Source organism: Opisthorchis viverrini, assembly GCF_000715545.1.
Source record: "Opisthorchis viverrini unplaced genomic scaffold opera_v5_170, whole genome shotgun sequence".
Taxonomy (NCBI): Eukaryota; Metazoa; Platyhelminthes; class Trematoda; order Opisthorchiida; family Opisthorchiidae; genus Opisthorchis; species Opisthorchis viverrini.
In genome coordinates, this window is record NW_008751826.1 from 731583 (window position 1) to 753271 (window position 21689).

The 21689-nt window shown below is 42.7% G+C and overlaps 1 protein-coding gene across 1 annotated transcript in view; it reads right to left on the bottom strand.

Annotated features, from left to right (window-relative positions):
* T265_07409 (hypothetical protein) overlaps positions 1–21689 on the bottom strand; it is a gene marked incomplete at both ends in the record, with an annotated part of 135057 nt that overhangs the window by 38484 nt on the left and 74884 nt on the right. The gene's annotated exons all lie outside the window — the stretch shown is intronic.

Sequence of the window (21689 nt, forward strand, 5' to 3'; positions counted from 1 at the left end):
ACATGCTACGATGTGGCCGAATTCGTGTATTTGGCTCGTCCGAGTCAGTCATGGAACACCGAGTACATCGGTTGCTTAGGCGTACTTACGTATAGGGCAACATCTTGCGTCTAATGTTCTCCTAAACAATCAGAATACTCTCCACTGTCACGGTGTGATTCGCGTACGATGTAGGCCACAACCTGCTCGTTCAAAAACGTCTACAGACATCACGATCTGGGTGTTCCCCTCTAATTTTTAACCATACAGATGACCTATAACTACCCTGTTTAGGTCCACACCATAAGTTCCAATGGTTCGACTAGCACTATAAAGCCAAAACCCAGTGCAATGAGAGGACTTACTTATTTGTTTTATTCTATTTAGTTTTTATTTATTCAATTCATTTAGCAGAAGTGTCATGGTTAGGCTGGCCTAAGGTCTCTCTGTTTGACAGATTAAAATTGTGAACAGGCTTCAGAATCAGTTAAATCATTGCACCAGGTTATTTTTATCTGTCACGCTAGTACTGATCTATGCGAACCAGTATGACACTTTTTTCCCAGTCCTTACATGATGGAGAGGAACACACCAATAAAGATACAACATAATCACAGAAGTTATGAGCTGCAAGATATGCAACTGAATCAAGTATAATTTGACGCACCTGGCATCAGAACACGAGAAGAAACTTCCACGGAAAGACGTACGAAACTACTGAAAGCTCCTTGTTTAGTATATGAAATCAAAGCTATATTGTACTAGGTGTCCCAAAAACAGATGTAGGATTCGAAAGCAAACTGATCTTTTACCCCAGTTGTGCGACAAATCCTATCAGCAACCGAGCTCAATCATTCACATTATTATGACTGTAATGGTACTTCGAAAAAGATCGCTTATTCCGTCCAGACCACCTTTTTTTTGGGGGGGGGGCATTTCTAGCGTAAGTGAAGGTTTTTAAACGCTTGTTTGGGAGATATTCATGAGGCCATCCGCGAGGATTCACTGACAATAAGCAGAACACTATTGCTTTCGTCATCGATAAGTGGCTGCTTTGCTCAGCCTAATAGGTGATGTGACAAGAGCAAGAAGAAGCAAGTGCTTCAAGGAGTCCCTTATTTTCAGTTATTCTACTCCTCAGAGTTTTGAGCATGACTGTCCAACGTCCATTGCTTACTGACTCGATTTATGTGCCATGAGCATACCGGTATCTCCATAATTGTTAAGTCGGTCAGCGGTGGCATTCACTGGCCGCCTCGGCAGTCTCGCTCCGGTGGTACACAAAGATGCGCTTGGTGTGCGAATTTAGTCTTACCGTGTATTTACCTTTTAGGAAATTGCGTCTCCCTAACCTAGCAGCGGATACCTCATCATATCTTGGGACAAGGACTAATTATTCTGAATGAAACAAATAGCCAGAGCAAACTCTGGTGTTGTTCAGCCGCACGCGGCCAAACGGTCAGTGCTCAACCACCGGCCGGGTTCGAAACTCTCCATAATTTCGCGAGATGAGCACTGCTGATGACTCCCATTAAGAATAAAACAGCGATACTGTGGTTCTCGGATTCTTAGCATAGATTGACTTCAGTTGCAGGATGAAATCTCGATTGACGACTATTTTATCGGATGTTGCTGGGATGATGCTGTCCTCCGTCGACTGTCGAAAATAGCACATCATTCTTAATATGGATGATTAGCGCAATCACTTCAGATTTATCCTATCACCTGTCACCTTGTTGGAGCTGGAAGTAAGTGGTCATTCTGCTAAGGAGGTGTTCCCGAAGCATTGTGCGAATATGCCGCCTAGAAAACATACACTGTCGCCAACTAACCGTTAACCGAGTTCCAGGGTTACATTTTCAGGTGCGCAAGTGACATTTCCAGCGTTATGCGCTGTGGTTTTTTGATGGTTCATGGGCCATTATGGCTTATACATTTATGGATTTTGACTACTGTTCATCACATCCTAAATATTCAATGAAAATCTCATCCGATCTCATACCAATCTATGCTGGATATCCGTGAAGCACTGCACGGATATTTCATCCTTTTGGGAATCATCGTAGTGCGCATCTCCACGGAGTCTCAAGACCGCTACCTTCCGGTCAGTGGTTGGACACTTAACAGTTTGGCCATGCGTGGCTGGTCAGTGGTGTGATTAGCTCTCACTTGGACAGGATGCAGCGCCACTCATCCTTCAATCACGAAAACCATATCACGTGGCCACGTACTGACCGGCCCCTTGATCGACGACTACTCAGAAGGAAGTTTCTGAATGACTGAAATAGACTTGCTGATTAAGGGCAGATCATTCGCTTTCAAGATAAACCTGCTTATGTAGCGTCTTTCTGAGAACGATCCTCGAAACTGTGTTTGGTTTTCAAAGCCCACTTAGATTCCAGGCTTATATTTATGTTTCTTGCTAGCACCGGGTGTAGTGAAGTTCAGATCAGCTGTTCATACTCACTGTAGGTCGTCGAAAGCAACACGTCATTTGAGTGGGTGAATCAAACTGTAATACGTCTGTAAAAATTTGGCGACTATATTTTGAAGCCTCGGAAAACGGAAGAAGTTAACAAAACGTAGATGAAATAGTAGAGGCTGTGAACGCTTTTGTTATGTGGTAGGTTAGTAGTCAGCGTTAGGCAGTTCGTCAATAGAAGAATACATTGGTGACAACAAAAGATTAAACCAGATACACCAGATACATATTCGGTTTCTTAGTTTCCCTGTTAGAACTACCGAGAACGAATGCGACAAGTTACCTCTTTGGATTTCAATAAATCTCCTGTCGTCATGGCGACTAGGTCGCACAATGTGGATTTGGCGGGCTGCAAGATGTTTGAGAAAACAACGAGTCTGTTAGGGAGGGGCTGATATCAGTGATTCCGAATACACCGTATACTGGCAACGCGATGCAATTGGCTTGCAAGTATGCCCGTGATGATGTAAACTATGAACACATGGACGTGACTGAAAATCGCTCCGACGAAGTCCCGTAACGGCGACAACTTTTTACCTGAATTTTAAAGTTATGCGAGACTAACAATAGCAGACCCAATTTCATCCAAACAGAGGATACACAACAGCTGGGCGTCGAACGAAGAGCGATGGATGACAGCAGACCAACAAACGGCGCCTAGCCAGAGTGAATCCGAAACATTCAAAATATGTTTAGAATAACCGACTGGTGTTTGCTACTCGTCCCTTATCTATAAAACGTCCACACACAGTTGTTCTTACCTTTCGGGATACTATAAACGTAAACTGAGCACTCAGAGATAACAATAATGGACGTGTTAGTGTTGTGTCAGTATTTGTCCAGATATATTGCTTCTAAAGGCTAGACTAATTGGACCAGTTTATACGTGTACTGTTTTGGCTGAATGATAGCTGAAAACCTGAGCACCTGATAAATGGCCCCAAAAACACTGAGTGACAGTTGCCTACAAGAGTAAAACAAGTAAGGGCATCCTGCTTCATACGAACCGCTTTCGGTGGAAATAAACTGTCAGAAGAGATCGTTTTTGGCCAGCTTTTTTTCTAGGCCACTGAATGGTTTTCGAAGCAAATTCCGGCAGACAGTTCTGCTTACCTGACTCTGAAGTCAGCTCTCCGATTATCGATTGCTGCAAGCTTCAGAGGCCATGCTTATTGGAAGGGCAAGACAAACAGCTGGTTTTGATAGTCATATGGATCTGTTTCACAAAGTGCAGTGTGTTGTGGCTATTGATTACTGACTGGACCAAATACGAACTGGAATAGTTATTCCGCTTCCCCCAGTCCCATTCAGGACTACTTGGCACCTTGCTTCAGCTGATATTTACCGGTTAAAATACTCTCTGCACGTTTCAGGACTTGTGATTGGCCTATATTAACCAGTGCTATTCCGGGAGGCATGACTGACGGTACCCAACAAGAAGTGTTTCTGGCTAACAGTATAGCATAAAACGCTTTCCTACTACCAGCAAACATTTGATCATCACTGAAAACACTTGATGATACAAACATAGAACTGTCAAAGCTCTTACCGCAGACACACCGCGCGCACAATCCTAGAAGTAATGGATCAGACAGATATTTTCAGGATATTATAGAACAGTTGGGGTGCACTAATGATGATGGTGTGCTGACGTCACGTGCTAGCCGGTGCTTTCAAAACGCTCGTGATTGTATATCTCAGGTGACCTCATCGTATTTTCTTTTGTGTGAGGGTGCTAAACCCAACGATAATTGGCCAAAATCTCTGAAAACCTATGATGGTTTAATTGCATCCATCTGCCAACTAACTCAGATTGACGAACGTAACCTTTCCTCTTGCTAATGATTTGTCCTCAAAGGGTATTTGGAAACTCCTAGGGCTTTAAAGTTGACCGTACCAATAACTAAAAACTCTCTTTACTGAAGCAACACTTTTCCCCTCTCAGGAGGAAATACACACCAGGATATGATGAGTTTATTCGCTTAAGAATGCCACCGTGCAGCGACAAAGCCGCTATCAGCTGACTTTTTTTAGAAACAAGTACTTTTAGTTCATTATACAGTGACCATGCTTTACGCCCCTCAACGATCAAATGGGGGACCACAAACCCCGCAAACAACCAATATGGGAATCTCAGGAACGCTAGAAGCCGCGTGAGTGTGCCCTGCTATTCTAATAAAATGATGCTTGTATATGAATACCAAACAGCTGCAAGGAAGTATTTGTAGGACTAAAAGAAACTGAATAGCTCCGTCTTTTCTATTAGTGTGCACAAAAACCTAGGTTTTTGTTTTGTCATCAGTACGCCATCATTAGTGTCAATTTCATTTATCAATACGAAGCCACTGTTTCGCCAGTCTCGCCAAAAGTTTTGTTTATTGCAAGATTGATGAGTGAAACTACCATCTGAGAAGTCGTTGCTCGAAGTGCCAGTCAACACGTGTGGCCGCGTGATGCGGAACCCGTGACTGAAGGATGAGTGGCTCTGTATCCTGTTTAAGTGCGAGTTAATCACGCTTCTGATCAGCAGTTAGTGGCCGATTGTTTAACTATTCATACTATTAGCCAGGAGGCCGCGGGTTTAAGACTCTCCAGAGTTTCGTGAGCGCACTGCTGATGATTCTTAATAAGGATGAGACAGGTGTACAGTGCTTGTCGGCTTTTCAGCGCAGATTGAATTTACTTACAGGGCGAAATATCCATAGAAAAGATAGTTTCGTGACGCACTGCTGATGATTCTTAATAAGGATGAGACAGGTGTACAGTGCTTGTCGGCTTTTCAGCGCAGATTGAATTTACTTACAGGGCGAAATATCCATAGAAAAGATCGAAAAGCTGATCTCATAGACTAGTTTCAACAGATCCAAGCACTAATTGTGTCACTTATGGACAGGAACGTCTTCTTTAAGAAACCTATCTGTGCAGTGGTGTTCCAGACCACCACTCATGATATCTGGCCTTCGACGAAGATCGATCACCTTGGATTCAAGTCAACTCATAAATGTTTACTTTCTTGTTTGTTGAGCGCAAGGTAGATTAGAATGCAACTAGCATGAAATATTAGTTTTTGGCATGCAACCACACTTGCTCATCCTGAAGGTTGCGTATTTGAAAAGTCTTGGCCAAATTACTTTTATGAATTCATAAGGACGAAGGAACACTCCTTTGCTATTAACAAGGCTCATCAGGAATGCATACTTTGGACAGTGTCAGGAGTTGAATACTCAACATTGTTGGCGCACCTGAGTGGTCTGTCTGAACAGTGATTATGTTCGTGATCTCTATGTGTGTCGTTTTTATGTGAGGCATTGAAAGAAGACGAAGCAACGACACGTCTTGTTGTGGGTGGAAATCCAACTACAAGAACACTACTCAGCTGATTCACCCTTCATTCTGTGCGGGAAACCAAACCGGTTGGAGAACCAAAGTACAAAGCAAACTAATCATGCATATTGGATTTAACTGAAGGATAAAAAACCGTAATAATACTAGTTATAAGGGTGCAGGTAGTCGGCAAGTTTTGTTCGCGTGATTTTATCTGAGTGTGTACTTTAGCATGAAAGAGATGTCGAAACATTTGGAATAATGCACTAAAAATGGATAAATGTTCATTTCCCTAATTCTGAACCTCCTACTGGAGCGTTCTGTGTGTACTGCACAAGTGCCTAACTAAATCGTCTGCCACGGTCGTTAGGATTATGCAAATAATTTTTTTGGTTCACTCCGAATTGTCACCAAACACACGGCTGCATTGATCTATACCATGCTTTTTGGCAAATGACAAAATGTAGATTAACATCACTTCACTTCAATTCTAACACCAGAAACCTAACCGTACCACGTGACTAAAATCGGAACAGCATACTTTAAAACGGTATTTGGTCCTCGGGCATTTGATTGAACTGAATGATTTACGGCTACCACACTTATTGACCACTTTAAGTAACAACAGGTAACGAATAAAAGGGTCGAATTCCTAAGCGAGCACCATTTTCGTCAACTATTCTGTCGTGACTTCTAGCAACGCCCTTTTTATCTGTAGCTCAAACGAGATGGGACACATTTACTTGAAGTAGTTTCACAAATTAGACACTGAACAATAGTGTGAAGTAAAAAAGTTTTCCCGAACTAGCTAAATGGTCTTCGGACCAAATGAATTACAGCGACCGGGAAATGTTTTGCTAACAGTTCCTTATTGCTCTAATCAGACACTTGACGAACAAAGAATGTGGAAGACTGGTTGTTATATGGGGGATCACAAATAAAGAGTTATTCTTGAAAGCGCGAACCTCCATTGACATCAGAATCAGGACATGTAACGTCTTCGGCTAGCTACTATCGGTACTACTGTGTCGTACTTTGATGACCGTTTTTCTTCAGTGATTTAGGCGGGGATCGAACCAGCATTTCGAAACTTAGATAAGAACGTTTTTGGCCCACCAAACCTTCGGAACCCAACTTGTGAAACCTAGTTGGAATCTCTAAAACTATTCGGAAATTTATCACTGGGTTTTTTGCTTATTCATTCCACTTACAGCAGCACTTGCAGCTGCAGATCCAATCACCTAGGCCGAACAGTTAGTTGTCCGCGTCCGATCCAATAGCTGATTGAGGAATGATTAACCAAACATTGAATCGAACGCTGGATTCTTTCCCAGACGTGCATCCTCGTGAGGGCTGCCGCCAGCAAAATTTGGTGCAGGCGTTCCAGGTCATCTGTGTTGGCAGTTCACGGTTGCTAAAAATCACTGCGGCTTTTACCGTCGCTCACAAAATTCCTGCATTCTTTTATTTCATCTTGGTTCCAGCTTGATCAACCAGGGTTATAAAGGCGGTCAGCTTTGCCATACTCTGTTCTGCATAAGCTGCGTACGTGGAGTAGACAGTCGACTATAAGTTTGCTCAATTCCAGATCCATGGGGAAAATCCTTCAGCTGTGGCACTTTTTCGGCGTCCAACTGCCATGCCGCCAGAAAAAAACATGAGGACCGAGATGCTTTCAGGTTGCCCAGGCCTAGACAAGGGAAGTCAAGAGGCGGAGATCGGGTTCGAACCAAGAACCTTCCAGTCTACAGATTCGCGCTGAGATATCTCGCCTCCTCTGAGCCATGGAATTCGGATATGAACTTCCCTCTGTTGAATCTACCAACTAGGAGAGAATCTTATGTAATACTCAACTAGTTATGATCCAAACAGTGCCCGCGATCCTTTTTACTGAATCGCAATATATTCAACGATATTTCTATAGGCGTTAATTTGCAGTAAAAACAATCCTACTGTTGTACCCTAATAGCAGTAAGGCATTATAAACTTGTTATCACCTGCCACCTGTGTGTGAGTGAATGCCAGTAAATCAGAATCCTTGATTGTTCAATGTGGCAATCCTATTGTAGTCTAGTGAAGGCGAAAAATCTATTATGGACAGCTTGTACTTGATTGTCAAACTATTGCATGACAAGCCCGCATAAGAATAGTAGTAAAAGCCGCACACGTAACCTGCTGCGGCACACATTCTGCAACGGCAGCGCATCTTTCCAGCTGGCGTTCCACTCTGCTCGATATGCGGTCGATGCCAGCGGTGTGTAGCATGTGAAATAGAGTGGCTGACACGAGATGACACCTTTGTCGGCGTGTTGACGTTGTTGCAATCCCATTCAGTTACACGTGATGCATGTGGCAAGCCAACGAGTGTGTTGTGCTGCCGCAAAAGTTGGAGTATGACGATAATCTGAATGGTAGCGTGAGAGATTTAAAGACGAGATCCAAATTGTCTAAACTATGCATCGCCGGTTTTGATCGATCCATCGGAGTGTTGCGAAGGAAACGAATCTATTTGTTCCCTCACAATTAATTTCAACTTTCAACTTTGAAATGAGAATTGAGTAATCGAGACTCTTTGTGGATAGCAGATTTGAGGCCCCTAAGTTACTGTGCAGGCTAAAATCTCAGATAAAACGTGTCGTGGTGAGATCACAAATGCCTCGTCTCCCTCCCTACCATGGCATACCTATTCCTGAAAAGCGAAGAAAAGTTTGGTTTTGGATGAGTTCTACTTGAGCTCCACTACAATTCATCTTGGCTTTATTGCATGTTTTTTGGTGTCTTATAGGGTTGGCGGAATCACACTTGTTTCATAATCAAACGTCTTTGCAAGTGACAGCAGGGCTGGTCACCAATGTTTAACAAAGTGGCTTTCACTGCCTCTTCAAATGTAAAATATTTGTTGCTCTCCCAATCCAACATCCCAGACAGTGAAAATAATAGTATGAAATAGCTCCACCGGCAGAACAGACTCTCGACAGGCCACATTTTTCGGGCTGCGATTTGGTTCACGGTTGGTCCTTGGTGAGAAAGTATGCGGTGTTCCCAGAATACACCGCATCGACATTAACGCTTTCGTTAAACCTGGCCGCAAGGTAGTCGGCAACGGATTAAAGCTCATTAGAGATCAAGGACAGGCGACGCTACTTGGAAACTGTGATACCATACGCAGTAGAAGGAGGAATTTGACAAACCCAAACCATCGCAGTTTACTTTCAGACAGCAGGCAACTCTGGACTGCAGTCAAGCAATGGGCAGTAAAGTAAAAACATTACACTGGTGTGCTGTTTCGATATACAGTAATGCTACTGATTCTCAGGATCAATCGCTCGAGTTAGGGTCCGCATTTTGGACACTGAGGAGTTGACCACAAAGAGGGGTGTCGTTCCGTTCAAGAGCCCCCGACAAGTCATTCTGCGTGGCAAAAACCACGAAACAGAACCTACGAGATCTAGTTTCCCCACCAACCAATCTTATGCTGATAATTTCTAACCGAAGAAAAACCAAGCATAAAATGCGTTAACACGTTTGAGGTCACTGCGGAATTTCAGATTTATCATCGGGGTGATGTATTCGGGGAGTCAGAGAATAAACGATGAATCATGTGGGCTTTAAACACAATTCATCTAATAATCGACATATATGTCGTTACTTAAGAGTGACTTGACTTTTCGCGAAAGTATTGACAAAAAATCCCACAAGAAGAGATGTCGAAGAGAGAACTATCCCTAATGGGTCAGTCAAAACTTACGCAGCAACCCACTTATGAAATAGCAACTGCTCATTGTTGGGTCAGTTTTTGGAGCTGGAAATTAAAGCATTCGCTTTGTAGATGATCCAAAGTGATTTACACACCAAGATCTTGGAGTTGTTTGCTATTATCCACGATGGTTTCGCGTATTACCAGGAAATATATCTGTGTCTTGTAGCAAAGTAATTCGCTACGTGACTACAGACTACAGTGATCTGCAACCAGGCAAGACACTGGACACTCAGGACGGGGAACGACGATGCAAATCTATCAACCAATTATTAAAATCGCTCATTTTCTCTAAATTCCTGTTTCTTCGAGGCATGTCATTAGTTACGAGTAAACCTCAAGTTGGTTGTTAGGATAGGACGAGAAGAACAATGTCCAATGTGAAATTAATTACCATTCTAATCAGAGGAAATCACTGTCAACCAACAGAATGATGCCTAAGAAATCTAACAAGTTTACACGGTGTGCCCCGACCCGTGGTCGCATTCTTTATCACACAAGGCTTGATGCCATGTAATGCAGGATGCTTGCAACTCAAAATGCTCAGCTGATAAGCCAGGTTTGGGAATTTTGTTGCGAGTTTTTCTCTTTTCAGGGAGACATCACTTAGGTTTCGTTCTGCAGCGGTGCAGCTGTACTCCTTTGAATCATACCAGTTCAAAAATGGTGAGCTACCCATTTCTTCTGCCTGCTTGTAAAACTGACCGTAAAAAGGCATTAAAAAACCAACAACTAGCCATCATATTTAGTTCGCTCGCTGGAGTTCTCGCATGAGACTTTCTCGTTTCATGACAATTTTATACTCAGATTTCACCGACCAATGACAAAAGCAGATCCCATTCCATAAACGAAACTACTCACAAAGTTGCTGAAAACTCTTCGACAACCCACGACCGGTTTTACCCTTCTTGGGGCTCATCAGGTAGGCGCACTCCCCGAGTTTCCGTCAACCACATAGTTTGCTTGAACCCAAATTGGACTGTTTTCGAGAAATACACTCATTTGCAAATCAATTTGGTTTTCACGATTGACTCAACTGTTGTAGAATATCATAAACGAGGGATTCAGTCGAGTCTCTCGTGAAAACCAAATTGATTTGCGAATGAGTGTATTTCTCAAAATCAGTCCCCATTCCCTTTATCGAAACAACCTTTAAAATTAGACATCATTGTTAACTCTTAATAAGACTCGTTTTCATTCCTTTGATCATTTTTAGGTTGAAAACCTAAAAATTTCAAGAACTCTTCTGGCAGCCATATATGCCTATATATCTGCTGACACGTACACGATAGTAACTTTAATTTGCCTGGTGCAGAATGGACCAGTTCTTTTGTGATGGAGTTATTTTTGGGGAAACCGCTTTTAATCAATTAGTTGATGCCAACCAAAATTTCCGAACTATCCTCTAGGTTTTCCCGTTCGTTTTCGTTCAGTTTCTGTCACTCAAACCTAGTTTGTCTTTTTAGACATTTTTGGACCAAACACGACAAACTGGTGATGTTGCACTTCTCCTGGAGCTAAAAATAGCCTGAAAAATTCACTTTGGACCACAGGCCGAACTTGCTGGTGCACCTTGACTTTTTCCAGAAGCTTTGCAGTGGGACTATCCCCTGTTCGAAGACTGAAGCAGCAGGACAAAGTGGCTTAAAATTTACGGCATTTGAAACTATTTTGGCTGTCTCATTTGCAAGACAAATTCTTGCGCATCCAGTTTCTGGACGTGTCGGAAGTTACAGCCTGATAGAGCAAGAAACGTATTCTGAGGGCGGAACTCAATTTAGAGATCGATGGGTTTCAGTTGGTGCCATCAGATATCGTCCTCTTGAAAGCAGAGTATCCTGTAGTTCAGCTGAATTACACCTGCGTCCTGTCATTTACCGGGTTCTACTTTAAACTCCATTTTGATTTTGTGTGGAACAAACAGAAATTATCAAGATCAGTTACAAAATAATAGCAAGACAGCGTAAGGAAACAACTTCCGGTGGACTTAAAATGTTCAGGAAAGTGAAGATACGCGTGGAATTGTTGAAAAACGAAAGTAACGAACTTACATGACTGTTGCTCTGGGATAATCCATATGGGACTTAACGGAAATCCTTTTCATGGTCAGATTATTTCGGTACATAACTGTTGTGCAACTTGAAGGAGGTACGAATGGCTAGGATGGGTTCATACCAAGGTTCCGGTCAGCCTGACTGCACTGCTTACAGCTGAGTTGTTACGAGTTCCATGTGAGATCTGTCAGTTCACGTCATCCACGCCATCCGTCAGAACCAGAATAATGACCGATAACGTCCAAGAGTGACATGAGTGAATGAAGAAATATCCATTTACCATGCGTCACTGCATTTTGTCCTTTTGCCGTCTTCACTTTGTGCACATCTAAAGCCAACTTGTCGAGTAAACCTAGTTGGACCCTTACGGGGGTCTCTAATCTAGCGATTTTGTGTATCAACCGAACAAATATTGAAAAAGAGTTTCTTCCGGAGTTTCCGCGCCCTACGAAGAAAAGCAGGGGAGTTTCATAGAGCTAGATGATTTGGTCATTCAAAGATGGAATTTATTCTATTTTGGAATTATCTCATTCTGACCGACCGACGATCACTACTTTGTTCTACTAATGAGGCATGGATTATCGAACGACACACGTAATTTTGCACTTGCTATGACGAGAAAGTAGACTGGGTCACTTATAGGCTTTCAAGCTGCGCACACCAGCCCTTGGTCATTGTAATGTTATCAGACGGATGGAGGATGGAAGGGAGAACTACTGAGAGGCTGGAGCTTACATGCCTGTTTTCGTGGATGATCGAAACGCGTGAATACTCGTTAAAGATTCGGCTTCGTACCAGTCCGTACCTGCGACGTAGTGCGTGTGAGAGAGGAACAATGAGAAAATCTACTAAGATCGCTATTACTGCATGTCAGGCCTGAGATGGTGTTTATAAGTACTTGTTGGAGGAGCCTGAGTCCCGCTGTCAGTAGCTCTACTCATCTGTTCGGTCCTATCGTATCTTCCATTTCATTCGTATCAGATTAACGGTACAGATGGAGACAATTTCAAGCAAAGTTGGGACTCTGTGAGACAGTATACTCTGTTTCTGAAACTGTCAGTTTGTCGTTACATTTGTGATTTTTGTACGCTTAACGCTGTTTATGTAGTTCCAGTAAACACAAGGGGTCAAATCCGTTGAGATTTTTCAAACGTCCATTTGACGAGAGTTCAAGGCTACCACCGGTAACTATCACAGTAGATTTATTGCTCAACTGCCGTAAAAATAACAAATTTAGTAAGCCTTCCCCACTCACTACTCAGTAAAACATGTACTCGACATAATTGTACCAGTTAGGTACTCAGAAGGGTATCCAGTCACCATACAGCACAAGTGCCCAAAATGCCTCCAAGTAAAAATTATGATCATTTCACGAAGATGGTCCTCAAACCACGTCGTTAGTAATGTGTCAACTAATCAATGTCTCATAAGAGAACACTCATCCGTTCACACCTCCTGCCAGCGTTTATTCAGGATTAACGGACCAGACATCTGCAGAATATGCAAACTGATGCTTTATAAGCGCCCCGTTCACAGCTCAACAAGCACTCCGTAACGACCGTGGCAATGAAGGCGACATGATGTATCCTGATGTTGAATGTGACCTTCATTCTTGTGACTTCAGTTATTAAAGGACATTTTTTGAATTTTCCAGGCATGTAACCTAACCCGAGGCGTTCAGTAACTCAAACAACTGGCTATTATCGATCACGGTCCCGCCAAAATTTCGTTTGAAACGTAAAAATACATTCGTATCTTCTAACGGGGAATCCAAAGCACTTACACTGTAATCACATGAAGGAAATATGATATCTTCAACATCCGCTGGGTGCAAAACCCACTGGATAAGTTGCCCAATGCAGTAATCCGATCAAAAAGCCCGGGATGCAACATTTATGAGTCTATTGAGAGCATCTCAGGAAAATGAAATTGCAGGATTTTGAATAGGATTCCCGGTTACTTTAACCCTTTATTGGCTCGATTTCAAAAGAGGATTGCACCCAGCACAAATTCAGCCACAACATATTACAATAACAAAGCAAAGCAAACTCACGATACACGGTAGTTCGATGCATATGCGCGTATAGTTTTTCATATAGAGTTCATCCTTATCGAATCCATATCGAATCGAAGTTATGGTGTATAATTAACGTTCCGTTGCGCACCGGGCGAGCAACTGAGCAAGAATGCCCTTGAATTGCAATGCTGAATATCAAATTCACCTATGAGGTTCGAGTTGACGGTCTGTCTACGTGACAACTATACCGAACCGAGATTAGGGACGCATGCCTGTGGTACCTATCTATTGAGCACCTGTTTACCGTGTGATTGGCGGATGCGTAAATATCTACATGTATATAACTGTATTTGTCTAACCACACATACAAAGAAAGGCTCATCTCAAGGTCTTTCATAGCGATTCGAGTAGGCCTCGTGACTGCTTCAGTGATGTCAAGTACACAGCCTATTTTCGCCAGTAGTTTGCTGTGAAAGCACATGTGTATGAGTGCGTGAATTGTATTGCTCAATTCAACACGGACTGCAATGATGAAGATGCCGAGAAGAAATGCATATGCAGTAAGTTGGAGATGATAAAGCGCGAGTCCACAAAAACAAACTCTGACTGACACGCTGTAAAGAATACAGGTGGGAATTCCCTATTCGAAGTGATACCTTTCCCCCCACTGGGAGCGCTTGGCTTCAAACCCACTCAAATATGTGTGCTCCCGGAAAAAGGGGCAAACGACATACGTTCGTCACAACTTAATGACTATGATATGGGCTATTTGAATGCAGTGGTTGGCTAGCAAATAGCCAAGTCAGGCCAACATTATACACCAGTAGGCTGGCACACACAGGTTCTCTCACTACATAGATTCGGGTTTGTGAATGCAGTGAAGTCCATTTAATGAGCACTTCAAAAAGTCTGTGTACAATGCGAACCAAATCATGATCACATGCCTCGTCCAGTCACCCATGGAGTCACGCGTTGTGTGACCTTCAAAAAGGAGGCTGGAATTTCAGGTGACCTTATCACAAACCGCGAACACGTGTTCATCTTCAAACAAAACTTTCGACAAACAGGTACGAGAAGGGGATGCAAGATTTTGATCACTCCCATTTGAATATTTCAAAAAAAATCAAGGAGAAAAATTTCAGAATCGGACTTTGGTAAAGCCAGCATTGTGCGAACGATTTGCTTCCGAAAGTTATTCGAGTGTACAGGCTAACCTCAACGCGCTCAACTCCAGTTATAACTATGGGAGCATTTTACCAGAGATTTCGTCCTGTGGATGAAGCCAGTTTATACCGAGAAGCAGCTGTTTCTACTTCACTTGGAATCATCAACCGTGTGCTCTCACGAAGCTCTATGGAGTCTTGAACCTGTGGCATCCCGGCTAGTAGCTTGAACAGTTAACCGCTCAGCCACACTTCCAAATACGGGAACAGTTTTGTCTTACAATATCTAAACGGCTGATTTGAAGGCATTCTATAGGCAATGAACGCAGCCAGTGTATTCAGTGTGTGAGGCATTTCCGCGTACCTTTAGATAAGGAATTTGGGCTTGTTTGTAATCAACGGATGCGTTCGACATATACCTGCCTACATATGAAAAGCCTACGTTCGTTCAGAAAGACGTCTACAGTGACGCGATCAGCCAATCAGCTTTCGCCTTGAGCTGATTATTTGCTTAGTCAAGTGAAGTGTCCTTACCACCTTGTTATATCAATTCCATAGGGTAAAATCTATTTGAATCTGCTATTGATATTCCATATATCTCGGTGAGTAGTTCTCACTGCCTGCAAGTGAAATGCGTTCGGTGAAAATAATATTCCTACATCATACGTTCTAGAAAATCAATTGATCTTTTAGCGGGAATGTGTGGCATTTACCCGTTCATTCACTGACGACATTCACTCCCTTGTTTTTGAAAACATATTCGCTAACCGAGTTAAAGTAATCCAAACTTCTGGAACCTGAGGCTCACATAGGTGAAAATTGTTTTGTTATGAAGCGGAAGATCAAAGCACGGAAGCCAAGGTTACTGGCAACTTGACAAAATGCTTTTTTTCTGAGGACCGATTTTGAGGCGTATCCTATTGATGAACATAGGTACCTGGCTTTCCCTTGGTTGTCGATTTTGCGACTGCTTTATTAATAGCTAAAATTAGTTCACCCACTGCTTCCGTTTTGTGGATCTAGCATTGTTTTTCCAATATAATAAACTATCGCGACACCTTATAAGGGGAACGAGGGTCCGATTGAAAGATTGAGTACAACAGTTAGTCTGTCTCCCGCTAGTCGTTCAAGCTAAGAAAAATAACACAAAACTATGAGGAGGAATGGCAGCGACTCTGCAGCTGTATTGTGTAATGCTTGATCAAGAAATCAATATTGAAGCTTACTGACGTCTATGAAGAACAGCAGAGATAATGGAAGCTAAGGAAAAACCGGTGGTGAACTCTCAGTGTTTTCAGCAACCTTGTGAGTAGTGCGTTCCCTCTAGAGAAATGTAAATGAGTTCTACTCAGGTAAGACACACGAGCATATGATAAATGATGACTGGAAGCGGCAGGCACAGGAAAACAACTATGCTGAGGATTTTTTCCGTATGGTAGTTTGATATTCAAAGAACAGATCAGAATTGTGTGAAGGAAAGGACCTCTGGATGTACACTTCGGGCCTATCGCTAGGCGTAACAAATATTACAAAACAAAGACTCTAACAAAAAATAACTGGATAAAAACCGGTGTTCACACGAGAAATTGGTTGAGGCAGGGAAATAGTTAGGTCAAGAGCTTATTTGCACTACGAAGCTTTCGACAATGCACATATTTACGGAATCTCCCATTTTTAATCTGCGTGTGCAATTGTATGGTTGTTAGGAACCTAATTCCTCACATCACTGTCAGCTTTTGGCTTCGTTTTGGACTGACTCTTAAAAACATCACTTGAGTTGTTCCGAAGATTGTCTGTTATGAATAGAATGTTGTTTAAATACGGGGCAGGAACATTGTCTTCTGAGGCTGTTGGTAACCAACGCTCGACCCATGGTTGGCTGAACGTCTGGAGCAAATCCTATGCTTTGATGTGTTCAAAGAAGATTGATTACCACAGATGATGTGGATACGGAACTAGAGACAAGCGAAACTTTTCGTATCACAAAACAGTAGGTGATGTAGCGCTCTTTTTTGGCAGTTTTCGAAAAGACCATCCGATCTGGCGAAGTTTTTTTGGATTGTTTTATTTCACAAACACAAGAATTTGATAAAACCTTTAACAAGAGGTGGCAAATAAGGCCACCAAAACACGAAGTGTCACCATAGATTTGAGGACACCTTTGGCTTTCTCTTAGAGGCCCGTCAACTCTAAAGTAACACTCGAAACCAAAGTTGTGATGGGAACTGCAAAATTTTACAGTCGAGAAATGTTACTTTGAACGGACAACCATGAATTGCTTTTAGGCTTGGCAAGTTCACCCTCATAAGGAATTCGTTTTTTTTCTTGCGAACTTGACTAATGTCGCATGAATTCTAACCGAAGGTCTTAGAATGTAAAATGCAACTTAATCACTTGCAGTGCCTGTGCTATTCTTAATCTCCTAAATGGCGGAATTCCTCCTTAGTTTATCCAGGGTCAAATAACCAAAGTACATTGCACCATATCTCACGTGTCATTGTAGTGCGATTCAATCCAGCTTCAATGAAACACATTGGGTTCAAATAGAAGTGAAAAGAACTATTTTAAAGCCTTCCTAATGGGGTTTGCATGTAAACACTGAAAACCACCATCCTTTAATGGGATCACGAAAGTGTGGGAATAACTACTTAGTTGGTCACCAGTAGTAAGGAGTCCAGGGTTAATTTCTTGTAGGCTGAGATAATAAATTGAATCCACAGTGAATCCACAGCACTCGAGCACACAATCACACACGCACAGTGGAACTTACTTTCTTGAACGGAGTTCCCATCAGTATCATACTTTTCTTAGCTGGTCAGATTACACAGTGTGCAAACATAACCAGTATACACATCCAAGTGGGTTTGACATCACCCAGAGCGTTTGCAGGAATTTTAAAAAACTGTCGACCCATAACTACTGTATTCATTTCCACCTCGTGTTTTACATGGAATTTCTGAAGCAACTACCTTACTCCGTGTTGCAAAAACGCCATGGCGTCGCTATTCCCTGGACATTAGTCACACCCTGCCTCCGCAGAAAGAGAAGAACGTAAATGGCGTTGCAGAAAGAATTCGCAAAACATGTTTCTATCGATCAATCCGACCAGAAACACGGAAAAGATCGATTGCACATGAACCATAAAAGCTATACACTGTGTGCCGGGTATACTTAGGTAAACAGTACTGACTACAAACAGAAAATGAAAGACGGTGGGTTTTGCGAGCACTAAGGGACACCGACTTTAAGTGTTTATGCGCATGGTGACCTGTATTAAATCACCCATGAAGAAATCCTCATATATAACATCCGGGAGGCTAACGCGGGTAAACTGAAAGTACCTAATCTTTAAATGGTACTTTCTAGTTGTAGTCTATAATCAGAGAAATCCTCATAGAGCTACCAACCTCCAGCGGCGGCTTCAAAAATAGCATTTCTGAAAGATGGCTGCTCCACAGGAGAGGTCATATCAGGTGTCGCTTGCCATGTAATCGTAGGAGCACTCCTCAGTGAAATTGCAGACAGAAAAAAACAAGTCTCTTCTAAAATCAAGGCTTAATCATGCCAAACGGTGTTCAGCTTTTGTTCAAGCTACTGTTATTACAGAGGAGAGTAAAGGCGAAAGTCGGCGGTGATGCGGCCGACTTGGATTTGCTCAAACCCTAGTAGGAAGCCGATACTTTTTTGGCATCAACATCGCCAGCCAATACTGACAACAACTTCAGAATGTAGCACTGGTGATTATCTGTCGTTCAACCATGTGGATTCGTTGAAAAAGACAACAACGAAAAAGGGGACAGAGAGATAGAGTCCTAGGCTCAGCCTGCTACAAACATTCGAGGAGCCTGCAATGCAAACACCCAGTCAAAGAGCTGACAGAATGAATGACACCGAAATTGGTTAGCTACCATATATTTCAATATTTCAATATATTTCCAGCCATGGACAAGGAGAATCAAATACCCGCATCCCGAAAGCCGAACGACACGAACGACACCCTGACTGTTCGTTACATAATTCCGTTGTGTCATATCAAGTTTTGTTCACTTCAAGGTCTCCATCACTCCAAATTAGGCGTGAATAACAGCACTTCTCTCGGCAGGCGGTAACTCGGCTTGCGCAGCACATGGTTCAGCCACTTTAGCTTGTAGTGTGGATGCATTCTTTGGGTGAAGTACCGCCTGCTCCACCATTGTCTCGTTTCCTGATCATCACGTTGCCAACTGGATCGATCCAGCTGACTTCAGCTACAGTTCTTGGTTATCTGTGACCATGGGCCTGAAGATTGCTCACGTCCTTCACCCGAAGTGGTCAAGTCTCGCAGTTGTGTAACAATAAACCTCCCGTCCCTGATTTCTGAAGATAAACGAGCCGTTTTCGTTCGTTATTACTTCCTTCATTAGAGGCCTGCTTTGGCCCACGGCGCGTGCCGGTCTAAATGGTTTGCGTACATTTTCAGGCTTTCTCGTTCATCACATTTCTCTAGCCTCCTGGATCAACTAAGGTTCCCGACCCGCGCAAATGGCCTATTAATCCTGAAGTCTGACGGTCAGTCACGTAGTATTGTACTCTCAACAAGGGGGAATATGTGTCCGAGCTTCCAGAGATTTTATAGTTGCTTGATATACAGTGATTAGGTCAAGTTGTTTCATCATTTCACTAATAGTGTGTTGTGCATCTATCAGAGTTGCGGACAGAAATTTCCAGTAAGGATCAACACCAGGAAACGTTTGGTTTGAAAGAGACTTCAGTAGGTGATTTTAGTGGGTCTATTGCATATTAGGGTCCGACAGCTAGGTGGAGTGTGCGCAAATTTCGCGCCCGTGAAGAGCGCAACCAAAAACAACGACGAACGAACGCGTGATTTGATTTCGCACCACGCAACCAACAGCTAATGGTGATGTGTGTCTACTTATGTTGTAGGTTGGCTCTCACGCGTGAGGCACCATGGGTCCAGGTGTCTTCCGTTGTTTCGGAATTTGGTACCGCACAGAAATTATATTTGGCCAGCACATGACTGCAGCGGGCGCTCGCGGTTTTCCGTGAGTCTTGAAGACTTGCAAAGCATCGTAAAATTCGTGTCTGAGAATGTCTGAGAGTGTCTGAGATACAGTCTATCGGAGCGTCAGCAGACTTAATTGAGAATCAGCGACTGTCGACGAAGTTGTGGGTTACTGTCGCGGATGGAAATGAATATTAATTGGCAACTATTCAACCAGAGACAACTCAACCAGCTGAACTAAAGCAGTTAAAACCTAAACGGTACCAGCCGCAGGGGCATCTTGACCACTAGAGTTGCACATCCGTATGCAAGCGGAAGCCGTTCAGGAGAATTTTCCACTCGAACCTCTACATGATATGAGAGGCCCTGTGAATGCCACATGTTCACTCCCCGGCTTAGCTCAACGGGCTACAGATGTGCATAAATTCCCACACAACGGTAAAGTTCAGCCTTTCCGAGACGAACTAGTAGTAGCCAATTTGAGGTGTAAACTGGGAGGATTAGACGACATTCTGGTGCTCACTCTAACTGCTCCCTACCCATCTCTGTTAACGGTAGCATTTACACTAAGAAGAACATGCCAATGTGTGAACTCTTCTAGCAGAGTATCCGGATGAATCAAACAGAACGGTGAGGAAACCACAGCTAACGTTTTTTAATTCTACTCATCTAATCGCGCAAAACAAGGAGTATACTCTGAAGAAAATACTCAGAAAGCTGAATGAATAGCAGATAGTTGGGGTCTAGTTCACAAAAGAACATTAAACACTAGTTGTGAAAATCGCCTCTATTAGAGTTCGGATGTGTCGTAAAATTTTTCACAATATTGGACAATGAAGCTGAACGATTGGCGTTATTTCCGACAAGGGCTAAAGTTAAGAGGAGGAGAAGGTGCCATTGCATCCTGTCTGCTTCATTTTGGAAGGATTATCTCGCTCCGGGCGAACACCTAACTATACTTAAGTAACTTACTTTAAGACATTAGAGACCCCAATTTTCCTCTAATTATCTATGGACTAAATTTCACTCTCACTCATGTCTATTCAGCAAAACTAAGCTTTTCAAAAAAGAACCTGAGTGAATTCTAGTCAACCTGACTATCGTGCCATTGCAAGTAAGGGGAGAATTCCGCGGAGTTGCTCCATGGGCAACGAGCCTATTCCAAACGGCATCCCCGTAAATCTGTCAGAATCTACTGTACTCCAAAGGTTCCTCAAAGAGGCGCGTTAAGGAGACTGCAATGGGAGACTTTGGATATTATATCTACGAATATTTTTAGGTAAAACGTGTAAAATTGATTATACTCATGAGTTTGGGTAAAAAGACTGCTCCCTAGAGGATGCATCTATGATTCAAGTTTTCGGACGTCAGAAAAAGACTAAATGTCCAGGGTCATAATATAACAAAGCATTGCCGAGAACTGAATGAGTTAAGTATTCAGCGTCGTCGAACAGTTGAATTTCTAGAGGGTTTTTACAGTCATTTAGAACCGGGTGTTCCTAGGAGCTATCCTAAACGGCGCCGCTTGAGCCTGTCAAGTAGTCGCACATGAAACTTATCTATCGTTTCCGAGGGAGTGGATATTGTATTGGCGAATATCTCTAGGTCAGGCATGTAAACTGGATGACATACATGAGTTAGGGTGAAAAGGGACTATTTGTCTGCGTCTGCCTTAGAAACTCAAGTCTGAAAAGTCCTAAAAAAGCCTTATATCCATCTGTTGTTGAAGAGCAATGATTGCATACAGGATTTATTGCTGTCTTAAGTGTGATATTCAGTGTACGTTTAATGTGATTTACCTAATATCCGCATCCAGGACAGCATGTCTGTCTTCTCTGATGATGAGGCATAATTACTAATTCTGGTCATATCAGACTTCATGGACAGATGTGTCGAAGCGTACACGTAGGA